Genomic DNA, 19,453 nt, shown 5'->3' with positions numbered 1-19,453 from the left:
CCATCAAGCAGTGGAGCAGTTTACTCATAGCGAAACATTACCTGCTCTTCCAGTAAGCATCTGCTGTATTCTGGTTCAGTAGACCTCATTAGCAGAGCTCATTAGTTCCTCACACTTTGTAAAGTTTAGAGGGAGCAACTTGATCTACTGTTTGATTGGTTTGCTTCCAAAATATGCAATTGTTACCAGGGATGTCTGTTAACAAGAGATTTCTGACACAGCTGCTTTAATTTCGCTCTTCAGATCCCATAAATACGCTTTCAAACGTCGACTCCAGCACCACCACAGCAAACTACTAGCAATGTCGATTAGTACCAGTGATCTCCAAGGCTTTACAGAAGCCCACATGCTACATAGAGACCGTTAATGGTGAGCCTGCAATTAGGGGATGGTAACATATGAATAAGAGTGCCTGTTCAATTAAATGCTGAGTTTTGTACAACACCAAAACATGATCTGTTTGTTCAGATATGAGAGTGTTTGAACTGAAAAGGTTACTTTTTCCTTTTGCTATGTGCATTCATGGATCCTAGAACGTAATGGCACTGCACAGGTTATTGTACTGCAGGAAGTACATATATTTACAGCTGAGGTTATTATGTAAGCATGTGCAAAAAGCTGCAGTGGTTTGTGGTGTAGCATACATTATAATTATAGCAGTGCTGTATTCTTAAATACCGTATGTGCCGAACTGTCTGCCTTTATCCAAACGCTCGCAAATCAAGAAATATTTTTCACATACGGTACATACAACCATATTGTTGAATTATGCCATGTAAATAGAGAATTATTCTCGTCTAGATGTGTGTGTATATATGTATATATGTGGGCGTGTACATTTGTATGCATTGTGACGCTAACATACGGTAATTTAACCGCACTGTATTTTGCCTTATCGGGGCTTTTGTGTTACTAACAAGCTGCAAGAACTGACACGCTTTAAATTTGTGAATTTATTTATTTCCATTTTTCACCAGCCATCAGCTGTGCTGAGCACACACAAAGACACACAAACAAAGGTGCACAAACAGCTGCTGTGTATCCTCCTTTACCTGTGTCACAACGCACGCTGAAGCTCTCGACGTCTGCTTCCTTTCTCTTTCTCTCACACACTCTCGTGCTATTTCTGCTGTCTCAACAGTTTTTATTGGGAACTGTTTCAACCGTTCAAAACTCTCCAGAACAAGGTTTCTTATACATTGAGTTATGTAAGATAAGTTGATTTTTTAGGAAGTGTATGAATCCTCTTTATTTGTATAGCTCAGTATATGAGTACTAGCAGCTTTGTTGAAATCTCTTTAAAGTGAACTCCAAGCAGCCTGGAAGGCTAAAAAACGCAGGTCTTTTTTGGTGAAATGACCCTTTAACTGTAAATGCATGATCATTGCAGAGTGTCTTTGAGACTGTCTCTGTACTTTTGGTGCGTCTTTATGAATATCTTTCTACGTAGCTATTTTGCATGCACCATAGTGAATGATAATGGATATGCAAATTTGCGTATGTCCTTTTGCACAGTGTGCGAGCATCTGTGTGTGTGTTAGCATGTTTTTCATTATGCGGTGCGGTGGCTTTGCTTGGTGATGTTATTCAGCAGGGCGGATTACTTTGAGCTGCTTGATGCTTTTAGCTGTGGTCATGTGTGTGTGTGTCTATTCAATTGTGTGTATGCATGTGCATGATTGCATGCCTTCAAATGTGTATATACAAATGTTCTCATAGATGCAGTGGTGTGCGTGCATGTTGGGTTATCTCCTAGTCTTTGATATGTTAGTCACATGTGCCAGGTTTTTTTTGTTTTTTTCTTGAGGCTTTAAAAAAACTGAGCAATGTTGAGTAGAGATAGAGCCATTTGAATTTGATCCTGCACGCAACACACAGCGCAGTGTGCACATATAAAGACTTTTTTTTTGTTTCTGTGACATAGTAGCCCACAAAAGAGTTTCGCTCCTCTGAGGTGGTGATTCCTGATGTGTTCCTTCCCCATTGTCTGTCAGCAGATCTTTCTCTCTCTTTTTGCGTCACCCTCTTACTGTCTGTGTGTGTCGGCCTCAAACAGCAAAAGTCAGAGCAGAGCCTGGTTTAGAAAACGTTTGAACATCCGCGTGTAAACTACCTGTTGACTGTTGCCAAAATGGGTCAGAAGGTAGCTCAGTGTGTGTGATGATCTCATCTTCTCGCAGCTTTACAGCGCGCTCTGCCGCTGTTAGTTTTCCACACACATACACACACATATGCGCGTTTTTTTTTTCCTTTTCAGTGTTTCCGTGTGCGTATGTGTGTGTAGGACGTCGAGACATACCCATTCATCAATAAGTAGAGAGGGCATTAAACCTTTATCTTCTCGCAAAGACGTACATGGACAAACTCATGCACACAAGTCTTTTTCTTTGTCCCTGACATCCCAACTAACAATTCATTCTAATAGATTCCAATTAAGACTTATTATTTAGCCAGGCAAAGATTAATAAAGGAGGTGTCACCAGGTGTCATTGCTATTAATGGCTTAATTTGTCAGTTTGTTAATGATCGACTACTTTAAAGGACACCGAATCAATCAAAGATCAGGGTGACAGATGCGTGTTAATTCTTTGCATAAGTCTGTTTTATCTCAATTATGGTCTGTTTGCATGCTTGCAGTAACTCTGTTTGTAACTACATTGAGAAAGCAGACCTGATTGCATTGTCACACTGAATAATTATCTTTTTATGGTGCAGCTGTTTTGACCTGTTTATTCTGAGTTTGCTTTCTGAGCAATCAAAGTACAAGGCAGGACATAGTTGGCCAATAATAGTTGCTGTTTAGGAATTGATTGCATTGTCTGTAATATATTGATAAAACTCGACCAACAGTGTACTGTATATTGGCTGTTAGTTTATAAATGTAGCATTTGGTTTACAAAAAATTCTCCAATGGCTCTTAAGATGGTTCATTAGCTTATATAACTGTGCCCAGAGCTGTCCATACTACCGCATTGCAGCCCAGATGCCAGCAGGCTTGCAACCCCCAAATCTAGGCATAATATGCCTAGATTTGGCTTATAGGCCTACCCCAAATCTAGGCATAATATGCCTAGATTTGGGGTAGGCCTATAAGCCTGGTTAACATTTGGATCGAGATGGCATATCGTATATCTTACGACATAAACTGATGCTGGAACAAGTTGAAGGCTTGAAGAAATGTTATCATTAATGCAGGCACGCATGGCACAGTTCATGTTTGTTTCTCCTCGTATCCAAATTGTTTGGAGGGTCAGATTCACACAGCAAAACCTGACTAGCATTCGGTGCTTGGTGCGCTCATTTTCCAAAGCCTTTCTAGGAGGAAAAAAATTTGATTAATCAGATTAAGAACGGTAACTAGGCAAAGCTGAGGCAGTGGACCCAACCTAGTTTTCAAAGCTTGTACCAATTCATCTTCCTCTCAGTCTGCTTCTGTGTTTGTTGGAGAGACTGAGTTGAAATCCATTAATCAGATTTTGTTAGCAACTGACTACATAGCCAGAAGTAGATCAGACCCCAACCAACAGTTTTGTGTGTGTGTGTGTGTGAGAGAGAGTTGTGCTATCTCAACTGAAGCACTTCCAAGTAACTGTTGGATACACGTAAGATGTTAGTGCGCATGTAAAAGATAAAAGATTCAGCTAAAATGTACAATTTATTATTTTTATATCCAACCAAGTGTATGATTAGATGAAACTCCCATACAGTTAATTTATGCTGATTCGAAAACTGGTTAAATTGGATTCAGACATACAAACAGACTTGCCTTAGTGTGGTAAATGGAGTTTTTGCTAATCACTAACATGCTACTTAGTATTTATCAAAAGGTTCCCTCCAGTTTCTCTATATATTTATGTGTGGATTCACAATACTTACCTACACATTTACTCCTTTAAGGATGTTTGCATGTGTGTGTCATACTTCTTTGTGTGCATATAAGTTACATGTACGCTTTGGTCTGGGTGTGCACAGATGTGAGTGCATGTTTTTTTTGTTGGGTTTGCCTAAAACTTGTGCTGGATCCAAGTGAACAAGTGTTAACAAGCTCTGTGCAGACTGTATTTATTTAATCCATATGCTGGTGAACTATACAGCTGCGTGCTGCCCCAGTATGTCTGGAAGGAAAAATCTCTTTGCAGTTGCAGCCTTGACGGAGTTGCAGAAAGTTTGAAGTCAGCTTGAATGAAGTTTCTCCCCCAAAATACTGCATACTGTCATTTTTTTCTGTAATCAAATGTTGCTGATATTCAGTTTTTTCCACCCATGTATTAGTCGTAGGAATGCTGTGTCTTTACTGGCATTGCTTGTAAATGTTTTATCACCGCAGTGCTCTGTAGCAGCTTTGACCCACTCATTTATATAACATGACATCGTATTGGAAGTTTGGACAAAATTAACGACCACACTCGTTTTTTTTAATACGGAGTTGATTTTGTGAATTACATCAAATTTTCAACTGTTGACAGACTCTGTAGAGAGTCCACTGATGAGGAACAACAAAGGGGAAGACAGAAGCTCAGGCTGCTGCTGATAGTACTCCTGCCAGGCCGGCAGCACCAGAACCCTTACCCAGGACGATAAAGACAGAGTTGCTGAGAGCTGACAGGCCAGTTGCTGGTGGTGATGCTAAAACTAGCAGCCAGCACAGCCATCCAAAGGAGCCAGGGTGCCTGGCAGCAGCAGAACAAGTTGCCAGAACAATAAAAACAGAGTAGCTGGGGGCTGACAGATAGTTCCAAACGGTAGTTTTTTCAGGTGCTCACTGAAGCCAAATGCAACTCAGACAGTCACCACGATGCAATGAGTTTCACAGCACATGGCTGTGTTTGTTTGACTGGAATGCCAGTGCAAGTGGTGAGGGACTGCTTGCTGTTGTGTGGAACAATGCAGGAGCAAAATTGTCATTAAAGATAAACTGACTAAAGCCACTTTCAACCTCAAATCCTTTTTTTTAATACTAGCTTGATGGCATCTGAACATGATGCTTTGTGACTAAAAAAGCACCCCAGACACCTTTTTATGTTCTGATAACATTAACGTGTCATTTACAACAAAAGTCTGTGTGACAAAATTACAACTGTGCAGTGGCTCTCACTTGTGCCCTGCCCCCCCCCCCCCCCCCCCCCAAAAAAAAGTGGACAATGTCAAGTAAGATTAAGTGAGATTAAGACATTTGTCCATGATGCATTATCTCGCTTCCTTGATCCAGAAGACAGAGTGCTCTCATGAAGGATGTATAGCATCGGCAACGGCAGCTGTCAATCACTGCAGAGCACACAGACTGATGCACACGCATAGTCCTTGCTCATAGTGACAATGCTAGAGAGAACTAAACGTGTAAAGGTGTGGTTTAAATCAGCTGCAGGAACTTTTCAGGAACTTTTATGGGTCTAACATGGCATTTCTAAAAACATTACAACGTGGGGTATCCTAGATTTGCTAGTCTATGTCGAGCAGTGCGTTGTTGATTATTACTTATGCAAGACATACTTGCCTTATGCTTAAACAGCCTCTGCCTTGCTTTAGTTTTGGTGTCTTTGGGGGTGGCCTTTTAAGTATTTTCATGCAAAATCTCTTGTTTTTTTTGACAAAGTAGGTTTGACATTGGTTCTGTTCAGCTGAAAACACAAAGCTGTTAATAGCAGTTAATGGTATTACTTAGAAATAAACAATCACAGGATAAAATAGCAAATGACTAAGAATGAAAATAATTGTGACAGTAATGTTTGTAACCCTAACTTTTACATTATGGAAACGTTTCTTTATTATGTGCAGTTTCTTCCCCATTAGTATGAAAGGAAGTTTCCCTCTGAGTGAGATGACTCAGTGCTCTCTTTCTCGGCATCGCGCATTACAGAAGTCACTTTTTTCAGTCTTAACAAATCAATGCTGAGTAAGTGGAGCTGAAAAATTGGGCATTCTTGTCTCCAGCTGCTTTGAGTCCATCGGATACATTTGACTGCAATAACAAACACTGTTAAATTTGACTCTGAAATGAAAGATGAAAAGTGCCAAATTTAAAGAATAATGGAGAACCTGCTGCGTCTTTGATTACACGAGAGAAAAAGGGAACTAGAGAGACTGGCAGAAAAGTGGATTTACCGACTGTGAGAGAAAACAAAACTGTGACCTAGAGGATATGTGGGAAGATTTTTTAAGTAGAGTAAGCTAATGGAAATGGTAAGCAAGACTTACTGAAACAGAAAGAAAGCTACGAGGATACGCAACTGAATACATCATAATTACAACTTTTTTTAAAATAAAGATTTCAAGGCTTCACCGTCAGGTTTTTATAGTAAAATAAAAATAAAAACAAGTAAAATATCAGCCTTTTTATTAGCTTGTATAATTGGTTGAGCTCCATCCTGGTGTACTAAGGAGATCCAGCTTTTCGGAGAGATCTGCCCCAGCTCCTTAACCGAGCAGATTTACAACCACCGCTGTTGGAATATTAAGCTGAATACCTACGTTTGGAGTGAGGAAAATAACTAACCTCTCTAATGGATAAGTGCCCTAGAATGCCTAATGCTAAGCCCTGGTGTGTGTGTGTGTGTGTGTGTGTGTGTGTGTGTGCGCGCGTGCGTGTGTGTGGTAATCGCCATAGCAGGTTCTTGCCATTAGTGCACTGCTGAACAAGGCAGCAATTCATTCAGCAGATTTAACTGTCTGGTGTGTGCATGTGTATGTGTGTGTGTTTGAAAGAGAGAGAGCGAGAGGGAAAATCTATGAGCCTGTGTGTGTGTGTGTGTGGTAGGTTTCTAAGTGTAGAATGTGTGTTGTTTTTAGAGAATTGTTTCCGTGCGCCTGTCTGCACCATATGGTCCAATGTGGAAAAAAGGCCCCTTTAGGGGTCTGTGCGTATGGGAATATGTATGGGAGTGTGCATGTGTGTATGTGAGCGAGAGAGAGATAGAGGGAGAGCGAGCGAGGGTGTGTGTGTTTGTGCGCATGAACGTGTGTACAACGGTCTGGTCTGCCCAGAGTGAAGCTGTAAAAACAAAAACGTCTTGAGAAAAGAGAAAAAAAGAAGTCTACATAGGAGCAGTGATGTCAACTACTACCCCTTTTCCTCCGACTCACACACACATACATGCGTATTCACTGCACTTCCTTTTTCGTCTCTCATAAATTACAACATTTGCCTTTTTTTTCCTCTTTCGCATTAGCTATATTAGAAATTATCAAAACGAATGTGTTTTTTTTCTTCTTAACTCTAATGATCGCTTTCTATTTTTCTCCAATTATTACTTTCTTTTCAGCAATTGTGTTTAGCCGCTCTCATGGGGGATAGAGCTGAGGGGGGAGGGTTATTGTTTTCTCAAATTGGTGAAAATAATCACTTTAATTTTTTCTCCAGTAATCACTTTCTTCTCTCCTCTTGTTTTTCATTTATCCTTTTTTTTGTTTTTCGTTTGCCGTTTATTTTGTCTAATTGCCGTAAACCTCGAGGCTGTGGTAATGACTTCTGAGGTTAACGAGCTTCTGCTAACAATCACTCACTTGCTTGCGCAGCCACACACTTGTGTAACCAAACACAAACTCTCAACCAAGCACAATAAGTACATTTAGATCACATATATATGTGAAAATGGACTTGTTCCTGCTTGTTCCTTCGAGGATTCGCACACTGAAGCCTCATCTGCAGCAGCCTTTCACAAAATGTGCAAGCTTTTATATTATGGTAAAGAAACATGTCATGTTTGATTCATGAAGTTCTTTACAGCTTCGGTTCGAGTGTTGGATCCAAAGTTACAGTGAATTTGTAAGCAAAAAGGCCAATCAGTCTAAAGGGCCATGTTTCAATAAATAATTTGTGTTGGGTTTTTGTCAGATGTGTTGAGAAATGCTCATATATCACTGTCTCTAAGTAGAAAAGTTAAATAGAAATTAAAGAGAAACTCCCAACGTTTCTGATGTGAAGCTGTTTGTAGAATTTGTTCGCTATCTGAAGGTGTCTGTTGTTATTGCTTTTCTCACTCACATGAAAGATGCCAACATGCCTGCAAACACTCGCCAACTATTCACCAAGTGGTAGTGGACTGGTTCTCATCTAACGCACACAAAGCACTTTATAGAACATGCCTCATTCACTTATGTGTATAAGCACTTTTCCTTATGCTGAAGAGCTCTCTATTCAACATTCATAGTCCGAGGAACACATCAGAGAGCAACTTGGGGTTCACCATCTTGCCCAAGATGTAGACTACAAAGGCTGTTGAAATGTAACTATGGGCAACCACAGCAATCTACTAGCAACCAAAGCAAACCGTATACCTCTTCATTTCTGTATACTAATTTTATCTAGCGATGGCCAGCAACCTCTACTGACCACTCACCAACCAGCTGCGGAAACGAAAATTTTCCCTGTTGACGATGGTTGATAGAGAGCCACCAACCCGTCTCGAGACCTGTGTGACTCACTCAAAATTAGGTCACTATTAAGTCTCATAGCTTAAAATTTTGATTGACGGCATAAAACGATAGTTTCCCCTCTCTGATGAGTGAAACTGCTGAGGTTAATTGCTCTTTATGTGGCTTTTCAGTCATTATGTCATTGCAGTAGTTTCTAAAAATGTCTATAAAATAATCAAAGAGTTGTCTTAAATGACGTTTTGGATATTTTTTAAGCGTTTGATGCATTATGCCGAAACAGAAACCTCCTCTGTAAAAGATACGTGCCTATACTCCTGTTTGCCCGGACACTCCAGCGTGGCTTCTGTACTATTTTACCTATGAATATGATGCCTTGAATTGAACAGGCTACACAGGTGCAAATGCATCCTGGTCAGTTTTTCAAAACTTCCTTCACTTTCAGCAGCAGATTAAACAGTTTGGATGCTTTGAGATGTGAAATTCCACCAAGTCTTCTCGATGACTGGAATCCAACTTGAGTCTCAACTGCAGTCTGCTAGTTCTCCCGGTGTGAACTCTGCTTTAATCTTCCTTTCTCTCTCTTTCTTGCTCTCTCTGGTATCTTGATATGGTCTGTGTTCTGCAGTGACTTCTAAACATTTACATTTCTGCTTTTAAGTGCTGTTTATATATGGCTCTTATCTGCTATCATGCACACAACACACACACAGACACACATTCAGACAGGGACAGACACTGAATCAAATCTTTAGTCGTCCTGACAGCAAAACTGTTGCTATGTCCATAATAGGACAGGAGGAGAGAGAAAGAGGAAGGCAGTAAGAGAAAAGAGTGCCACATAGACAGAAAGAGGGGGAGGCAGATAATTTGCCACCAGAGTGTTTTGTGGTGAGGTGAGGCGTGGAACTGGTGACTTTAGCTCACAGGCTTTTTTGTGATACTCCAGTGATCCCCAGTAGTGAAATCGTCTCTTTTCATCTCCCCCTGTAGATTGCAACCTCCGCTACAGAACAGCACCCCTGGGACTGGTAGGCATTTGGTGTCTTGCTCAAGGACACTTTAGCAGGTTGGATTTTCACAGTCACGAGGGAGATAATTTAGCCTTCTGGTTGAAGGATGCTTTACTCTTGAGTCACTCTGCCACCCTTCCCCGCTACCCTTGGCTTGTATGCTTGAACGCTGCCCTATCTTGATAAACTCTTGACAAATTTCCAGCATGGAAAAAAACACCTTTGGGACCAGTGGCTCCACCCTGTGCTGCACTCAGCAGGGACGGATTGAAAAGGACTGCACGCTGTTACTGCACAGCTTAGAATTTTAAAGCAGGAATTCTCAAATTTTCAGAAAACCAAATGGATAGATATGATAAAAAGGTTTTAAAAAATTTGACTTATTATGCGTTTCTCTAATTCCCGGCTTAACGGTGGAAGCTTATATTAAAGGTAGCCAAGGTTTCAAATAATGAGTTTAGCATATGTGCAAGGAGCCCCTCGGGTTTCACACTGCTCTAAATGAAAGGATGCAGACAGTTTTTTTTTCTACTCTTGCCTCTGTATGAAGTCAAAGACAGTGGATATCCCTGATATGGTCAACTCAGCACACATCTCTGCCTACTAGCACAGAAGCTTGACATGCCTGCTTCTGTCTATGATGGTAGAATAACGAATAGAAACAGAGCTAAGACCTCAGTCACACATGCTGGTCAATGACCCTGTCACTAGGAAACATTGTGTATTTCCCGACCAGTTGGCAAGTTTTTGCTGTTTAGCAAATTGCCATTGGCGTGGAAGATACTCACTGCAAACAAACAGTTCTTAACTAACCACTGAAAGGCAGTGAAACATGAAAAAGTGTGTAAGTTGTGCCATTTCGCTTCCAGTTTGCGTCTTTTAAGCTTTCAATACTGTTAGCGAGCAGTTAATGAGTGTTTGCAGACAAGTTGGCATCTTCCTTACAAACGTCTAGCAACAGCAGCACCCTACTTTCAGTACAGCATTGTTTACTTCTTTGCAACAAATTTTACCAACAGTAAGAATCCTCTTAAAATCACACACAACTACTCAGCGAAATAGTAATTTTTTTTTCCTAGCAACTAGTTTTTTTGCCAGTTTATATAGTACAATCTAGTCATATAGTCTATAGGTCTGTTTTCCTGAGGCCTAAAACAGCTTTGCATTTCAGGATTATTTTGATCTGACAATCATACAAAGCTACTCTTAAAACAAAAGGAAATGAGCACAGTGTAAGCACTTTAAACAGTTTAGATTGATAATATTCCAAGTCAGAGTTATTTGACATTTAGAAGACAGAACATTACACACAAGTTTGCAAGGACCAGATTTATTCTGCTGTTCTTTGTTGGAATTCCTACATTGGGAACCATTGTTTTAAAGTTTTCAGTTTCTAACATAACTTGAAGTAGGTCAAAGAGTACATGCCAGTTTCTGAAGCATAGCTCACAGCTGATCCTGATCCCCCAACCCCTCCCGTTAAACCCAGACAAGAGAAAAGACAATTTTATTACAGGGATCAGTTGAGTATCACATCACACAAGACTCCTTTTCATGTGATCATCTAGTGACACACTGTCACATGGCTAGAAATTGACAGCGTAGTTTTTTTGGTGTTTTTTTTTAAGTCTTTTTTTTTGGAGGATAGTTGAATTATTGCTTCAGGGAGATGTGCCATGAATCGCGGGATGATAAGGAAAGGCTTGCGGAGAAGGAGAGGGAGTGATCGAAAGCCTCGTTAGATAGGAATAATGTAATGCACACATAGAGCTGGTGAGAGAGGGAGAAAGAGAGGGAGAGAGGAAATGACACATAGGTGGAAAGAATCTTATCCCTGCTTCCGTCTCAAGCTGGCTTTCTTTTCTTGCACACACACACACACACACACACACACACACACACACACGCGCGCGCACACGCACCATAATTGAACACTAATTGAACACATCTTATCTGCGTATCTGTCCAAAGAGGTTCAGAGTAAATGGTTGTGTGTGTGTGTGTGTGTGTGTGTGTGTGTGTGTGTGTGTGTGTGTGTGTGTGTGTGTGTGTGTGTGTGTGTTTGCACATGTGCATGTGCAGTCTGATTCTTATCAAACTGTTTTACTCAGAGCTGCTTTTAAGGCAATGAATTCACATTTCATCCTCTTTCTGGTTCCCTGTCTCTTCCTTTTCAGGCTGTCTTTCTAAAGCTCTCTTTCTCAGTCTCCCTACCTTTTTTTTCTAACGTCAGTAGGTCTTCTCATCAGAAGGTCATCTTACAAAATACAAGTTGATTAGTCTTAGGAGGTGCAAGGATCTGATGTCAGAGACCTTCAGATCAGCTGCCAAACAGCCTTGTGATTTATTTTTTGGGTTAATCAACCCCAGAGGATAAACAATTGTGAATGGCAAAGCATTTTCAGCGATTTCAGTTTTGCATGCCTTCACTTTTTTAAGTCCTTGCCAGACTTGTGGTTTGTTATGTTTGACTCATGCGTAACTGGGACGAAATGGCGCAAGTACAAATATTAAATGCTGACAACAGGTAATATTGAGAGGAAGTTAGCTAAAAGGTGCAGATAGAGGGTAACCGATAGCTGTTCGGCTTGCCAATTTCCCTGATACTACCAATGTGTATTTGATAATTTTATACCTGTTGTGTTGCTCCAGGTCTATGGGACAGTCTTTAACATCGGGAGAACAGCTTAGGCTGCCAATTGTAGTAAAAATTGAACATATTAAAAAATAAAAGGAAGAGATTTTCAGCAGCACACCAAGGGTACGCCATTTTTTAATGCCATTCATCATAGATCAGAGAGATTAGAGAGGAGAACAAAAAGAGACGAACAGAAGGGAAGACAGAGGGAGGGGCTGGGTATAAAATAAGAGATGAAAGGATTTAGGGTGTAGTATCAGCTAGATAGGTTTAGGCGCTGAACTCTTCGCTTGGTGCGCGTCCATGCTTGTATTTGTGTGTATGCATGTGGAATTTTTTAGGGGTGTACCAGCAGTTAGATGGGTGTGAGAACTAAACATTACATACCTGTGCTCTTATTACTGATCCACCCGAATCTCTTGTAAATCTCTGACCTATTTAAGGTGTCCTAATCTAGTTGAGAACACACGACCTCAACACACACACACGAAAGAGGCTGATAAGTTCTGGCAGAACAGGTAGGATGGGGTGTGTTAAGCTCTTCTTTTTCAAATGTGATCATGTCATTAGTTTGAGGCCATGCGAGCTGATAGCTAAACCGCGTTGGAATCACGCCCTCAGAAAACAGTCCTCCCTTGTTGAATTCTGACAGTGTTTTGTAATCACGGGTAGAGTTTGCTCAATGCTGTAGGTGACAAAATATGCCTTCTTGGAGTTTGGGTATTGTAGCTGACAGCCATTGCATACTGCTGTCTTTTGTAGTCACTTTAATTGACATGCAAAATAAATGCACAGGAATATTGAAAGTTTACCTCGTAGCCTCTCCTTTTTGATGCCAGATGTCAGAATGATCAGAGCCCTGTATCCGTTCACAGTGCCAGTTTCTAAATGGCAAACATATTTTAGACAAGACCGAGCGTAATGCTGTATTTACCCTCAGGTCCAGAATATGATGAAAACCCGCCCTAAGGTCAGAGTGAATTTCCTTAGCAGGTGTTTACAGGAGGCTCTGTTTACATTCACTTCTTTCTCTCTTTTTTTTTTCTACATAACTTATTATCCAAAGTGCATTGCAGGTGGGATGCTGGCGCTAGCTCCACAATACACGATTAATGGTCGATACCATTCTGTCGATATTGCAGCCAGAGGACTTGAGTCAAGATGACCCTCCTGGAATAATCGCCACCTTCATCCCGCTCACAAAGCCTCTGCTTCACCCTCCTCCATAAAATCATCCAGAGCACGCTGAGACACATAATCACAGTTGATCGATTTCAGTTTATCATGTTGAGAATGCAGAATTAGATCAAATCGGGTCCGCGTACATTAGGGTGACATCCTCGGTATGTATGAGCTGTGCAGTTTGATGTGAAAGCTGGAGCAATAAAGTTATTCTAGTTTAACCTGGTATGCTTAGCGGATGCTAGACAGGTTGGAATATGCTGCAGTAGATGTAGGATGTTGGACGTTTAATGCACTGAGTGTTTCCTCTTCACTCACTATGTGTAGGTTTTTATTGATCTGTGCTCTCTTCCACAGCATGTCTTTTGTCCTGTCTTCCTCCCTTCACCCCCAGCTAGTCGCGGCAGATGGCTGCCCCTCCCTGAGCCTGATTCTGTTGACAGTTTCTTTCTGTTAAAAGGGAGTTTTTCCTTCCCACTGTTGCCAAGTGCTTGGTCAAAGGGGGGGCTGTTCGATTGTTGGGGTTTTCTCATTATTACTGTAGGGTCTTTACCTTACCAACATAAAGTACCTTAATAAAACCGAATTAAATTGAATAGCAGTTTTAAATGACAAGATATATTTAAACAATTCTCTAACAACATTGAATCATTTCAAAATTTTCAAACTTAGTTACCCTCAAAATACTGAGAATTCATTATTTCAAGTCTTATTTTTTGTTCCACATAATTTTCAAACATGAAATGAAATCTTGTCCGAACATATAATTTAATACCGAGGAAGACAGTGCTCTTTTCCCTGTGGTGATGTGTAATGATGGCTGAAACTCAGTGCATATCAGTGGTTTGAGAAGTCATTATTTAAATTCATGATTGTGATGGGTTTACTCAACATCTCTCACAGTTTATGTAGGCAACCGCATGACTGCATTGCAATCTATTGACATGCGAGTGAAGTCGCAGCATCACAGTCATAAAAACCGGTTCACTTCATAATGTGCTCTGCTGGTAACGGCTCTTTTAAAATGAAAATAAAGTTCTTTTGAACTGTGATAGGGCGATGGCTAAACACTGATTTCTTTTCTCCTAAAAGCCAAATTTATGATAAATCTAAGCAAATTTCCCACTGAGTCCATGTTGTGTGTTTATGTGTGTGTGTGTGTATGAGAGAGTGATAGAGCTTTTATCTCAAGCGCTGATGTCGCAACAACCTGCAACTTCCCCTAGCACAGGAAGGCTAACAGTCTGCACATTTGTCTGTGTTTGTCTGTACTCGTTTTACTGATCTTGTGGGGACACAAATCTCTTCACACAGTGAGATTGAGGGGACCACCTCACTTGTGGGGACAACAAGCAAGTCCCCGTGATGTAAAACATAATATTTTAAAAAGTAGACGTGGTTCTGTCTTTAGGCTACAAATAGAATTGAGATAAGAGTAGTGTAAAGGTTAGTCTTAGGGTTAAGCAAGTTGGTCATGTTTATTTATATTACTGCCGGGAACACTATATCAACTGAATTTTTGGAAAACTTTACATAACATCAGTTGTGTTCCTGAGTGTGTGTAGTCGTGTGCATGTGTGATGGAGTGTAGCAAACAAGAACTTTGTGGCTAACAAAAGAAATATCTTAAACTTACATTTATCTTTACATTAACTTATCGTCTGCCTTTTTGCGGCATCCGCTTTAAGATTACATCTCATTTTCTCATATAATCGCTGTAGCAGTAAATGTGCAGATTTTTTTTTATTGTAAAAAAAAGTTGGAATTTTGTTTTCACTGATTTTTTTCAAGTAATTTTTCATTCCGGACCAAACGACTCTACTTGTCGAAAAAAGCTGAATGTTTAACTATAGAGCAGGTTTGTGTAGTCATTTCTTTTAGAGCTGTCTACCTCTGCGATTGCTCTGGGCAGGCCAAAAGTCTCGTAATGATGCACTCTCCTTCTGTCTCTATATATCCGTGCGCTTACGTGCATGTGTGTGTATCTGTCAGTTGTGATGCAGGATAGAGGAAATGAAAGCTCAGACTTAGCCCCAAGCCTTTTCAAACTGCCCCAGTGTCTTTTGCATTGGGTTTTTGTCTGTGACTGTGTGTCTCTGTGTTAGTGTCCTTAAAAAAAAAAAAAAAAAAAAAAAAAGAATACACTCATGTTGTCTCTTTGTCTCCTTTTGTTAGACTCAAATACTGACATCACACACACACAGCTACATGTCCCTACATGCAATCAAATATGCAGAGATGCACACATAGTGTACGGAAGTGAATGAATCTCAGTTATAATTGTGAAATAGTGGCCATAGCTGCTACCTCCTTCCTCTTTTTTGCTCTTTGCAGGGGTGTCATTAACATTTGAACTGTGCTTCTACTTTTACTAATACGATCGATCCTCGTTGTTGTAAATGACAGGAACGTGGCAGAAAGAACACAGGTTTACATATAGAGCAACAAAGTGCAACAGCATTTTTTTTAAGCCTTTAACTAAAGCCGTTCTGCTCCGGGGGGCCTGAAGCTGAAACTGTGACTTCCTGGGTGACAGTTAAGATGATGGCACCTCAGACCATTTCAGATAGAATTTATAAATGCACCATTACATAGAGTTGAGTCAGATTACATTACAGTTTAGTCAGTTACTGGATAGAAATCACAGTGACAATTTGGTAATTAGTGTGTCTATATGTTAACTGGCCTGAATATAAAAATGAAAGCTAAAACACATGTTTAAATTAAATTTTTGTATATTTTAAGAGTAAGATAGTGTAAAGTAATTGAATTATTCACAATGTTACTGTATATATATAAAATCATGATTTCAATTGTAATCTAAACATGTTAATTTTATATATATATATATATATATAGATAGATAGAGATATATATAATAAATGCATGATATTTATTACAATGAGCTGTAATTTTGTCAACTATATGATATGTTTGGGCTCTAAGCTGACGGTGCAGATAAAGACAACTGGTGCAAAAAAGGCTTACGAGCTTGGAAAGTTCAAGTCTATGCATTTCTCTTATTTTATGTGGTGCGCTTTCGCTCGATGTTTTGACAGGCTGCTCGTGCAGGCCATCCTAACTTGCAAAAGACTTGAGACAACAGGCAGTGTCAGCGCCCATTTCAGTGAAATGTAACCACACTTTTCTGCTTTTAGGTCTTGTCAGCTTAAGTGCAGCATGCCTCTTTGTTTGTGTGTGCCAGTGCAGCATATGAGAGATAAGCTGCCCCCACCCCTCACACTTTCACAGAAAGAGACCTCTCGTCTGGGTTGGGAATAGCAATAACGCATCACAAGTCAGAGCTTATCAGAGGTGTTGACTTTAATAATGGTGCCCTTTGTAATACTTACCCAAAGTCTCCCTGTATGTTCTTCATCTATTTCTATCTTTCTGTTTGTACATACAGTGGATGCAATGTTGGGCTCTCTTATATATACTCTACAGGGGATAACATGAGCGCTATATTTGCTTTGTGTGACTTACCTGTATTCACTTTTTACACGTTTATTTGGTGTCCATTTAAACTGACCCATATCCTGTGTGTATGTGTGAGAATGCGTGTAATTTCCTGGTTTGTCCCCCAGCAACCTCTGAGCTATGATCGCAGGAAGATTAGAGGAAGTTGTCGGTTCTCCGCTACACACACACGCGCATACATACCTCTGCCTCCTCCCACGCTTTCACACTTCTACAAGAAATGGTAGTGGGGAGTGAATGAAAGGGTGAAGAGCAGCACTCCTTAGCAAACTAAAAGAATGCATTTCATTCATCGGCTGCTCTTAGAAGCCTCGTTAAGGACCCCGGAGAAGTAGAGAAGCTTACAGAAATCTGTGGCCACGTACTTCACATTTCTATTGGTGTTTATGGGTATCACATGACAAAGACCGCGACAGGAAAACGTGACAGTCATGTGTCAAAGAGCTCATCCCCACAATCGAAATCATTAAGACGCATAAAGTTTAAAGCACAACTGCAGGTTATTTGAAATGTAAAAAAAGAAATCTAGCAGCTGATGGCAGGAGAACCCACACCACAGGCATCGAATGCTGCCTTTTAGTGTAGCTTTGGAACAGTGCAGTGGGTCCCCTCGGCGTAGGAAGCCAAACTGTGTTTTTTTGGCTTTTCGACTGCTACATTTGGTGTTTGTTAGATGTGTGTGCCTTCACTGTGTGAAGTTAAACTGTTTCTGATAGTTTCACAGTAAATCAATATCAATATCACTCAATTTTTCTGTCTTTCAAGCAAGCGTAGAAAGCTAGAGTTCCTGCTTCGAAACTTTTGAAACACTTCAAGAGATGCAGCCTAAATTGTGGGCCTTTCAAATATGCACATTTGTGAGCGCAAGTGAAATAGATATTTGGGCATAAAATATGTATTATTAAGGCAATTCGTGGCACTGGTGTAGCGTGATATTGTGGTTTGGTCTTTGATTAGTATTCATATTTCACAGGGTTGTGGTTTTGACATGAGGCATCCTCATTGACTATTTCTTTTTTTCTCACTCCTCTTTTCATAGGGCACGTTTTTTTTTTCACATTTCCTTTAAAAGGTCTTTTCAGTGCAGAAAACTTTTTTTGGTTTTGTTTTGCAGGATGTGGAGGATGCCCTTCAGTTGAGTTTGCTATCGAGGGTGCCCTTTAATTAGTTTTCAGACACTGCTTTTGATGTGTGTGCTTCATTAGACATTGAGGCTTAGGTATTTATGTTTTTATCCCAGTGTAACATACCTTTCATTGGCATTCAAAAATTCGTTTTAAATGCATTCCGCTAGAGAATATTAATCTTTCGCTATCTACTAACTTTAGATTTTAAACTGGAGGATGGAGTGCGTGGTGTTCAGTTGATGCGTTGGGAGAATATGAATGAGTTTTTAATGAAGTTGGATTATTTTTAAATGATGTAAATGTTAGAGCCAAATGATGGAACTCATCTTTTTAAGCAGATATAAAACAATCGTTTTTTTATGATTATTTACAGCCATCCCGTATTCAGCGAGATGTAATTGTTCATTTGATCAGTCTGTTGGAGGGCTGTGTGAACGTGCATTTATTGTGTTTCTTCGATTGAAAATTTTCTTTTCCTTTTATATCTTTTAGTTTTCAAACTCTGCAAGACATTTTCCCTTTGAAGATGAATTCAAAAGTGTGATTAACTATGTTGACATGTGTTTTCCCTTTCTGCGCATTTGCATTTTTGTCTGTCTCATTGCCAGCCTGTTTCTCCTGCCAGCCAGTTAGCAACAATTGATTACACGCACTCCTTGTGAGCTGGCAGTTTCCATGCTGCTGCATGTTTGAAACCACGCTCTCTCTCTCTCCCTCTCATGACAGGTGTATGACATATTCTTATATTCACAAATGAGAGAAACACACAGCAAATAGCTTTAGTCCATCATTTGCACATCACAAAAAAATGGCAAAGGTGACATCGTCAGTGGTAATGGGAAAGAGACGGAGAGAGATCCATTTTTAAAGCGGCTTTCTTAGACGTGACCACACACACATGGTATGCTCCTCACACACATTCGCTCGCAGACAGAGTATGCTCCGAGGACCATAGCAGGGGAGCCGTGTCTGTATATGAGTGTGTATGTGTGTATATAAAGTTAAAATCCAGACAGCCATTCCAACGGCCAGACTATTGAGTCTTATAAACTCTCAGGTCACAGATTATTGAAATAGCAGAAGAGATATATAGTCTGTGCCTGTGTGTGTGCCTTCTGTTTCACTATTTTACTAAAACTGCACAAATTGTTTTATAAGAACCAGAAATCCAAACACATGTGAAAGTGAATGGTAATGGCTGTGACATAATGAAATAATGCAGATGTGCAAGAAAGATTTGGATGCAGATATGTATGTGTTTATGCATCTTCTATCTTTGTGTGTGTCCGTGCTGTCATACTGATTTATTTCAGTGTTATTTAAACTTGCACTGAAAACTTTACAGCAATGCCCTGGGAGGTAACCTTTTATAGTAGTATAACACTTGATGTCTTTTTGTGTTGGGAAGTCTAACAAAATATACTTTAGTTTGATTTACTAAGGCCCCAGGCAGACAGCGTTAGGCACCACATGCAACCACCTGGCAGCCACTGGTTGCTAGGGAAAAACACGTATTTCCGAACCAGTTGTAGTGGATGCTGTCATTCGCTGTGATATCGATTGCTGAGCTTCAGTTACACAGTCCTAGAGACTGGTCAGTGACCACCTGGTAACCACTGGTGTTCCCTGACCAGTTGGTAAGT

The 19,453-nt window shown here is 40.2% G+C and overlaps 1 protein-coding gene and 1 long non-coding RNA gene across 5 annotated transcripts in view; both read left to right on the top strand.

The window, feature by feature from the left end:
- Positions 1-19,453, top strand: part of LOC308384407 — a 373,851-nt gene that overhangs the window by 210,017 nt on the left and 144,381 nt on the right. The gene's annotated exons all lie outside the window — the stretch shown is intronic.
- The window catches only part of trps1 (trichorhinophalangeal syndrome I), a 118,314-nt gene that overhangs the window by 20,612 nt on the left and 78,249 nt on the right, over positions 1-19,453 (top strand). The window lies entirely within an intron of this gene.

The sequence above is a fragment of the Rhamphochromis sp. 'chilingali' genome, assembly GCF_963969265.1.
Source record: "Rhamphochromis sp. 'chilingali' genome assembly, chromosome: 17".
Taxonomy (NCBI): Eukaryota; Metazoa; Chordata; class Actinopteri; order Cichliformes; family Cichlidae; genus Rhamphochromis; species Rhamphochromis sp. 'chilingali'.
Note: the sequence above shows the minus strand (reverse complement) of the source record. Positions and strands in the feature narration are given on the sequence as shown.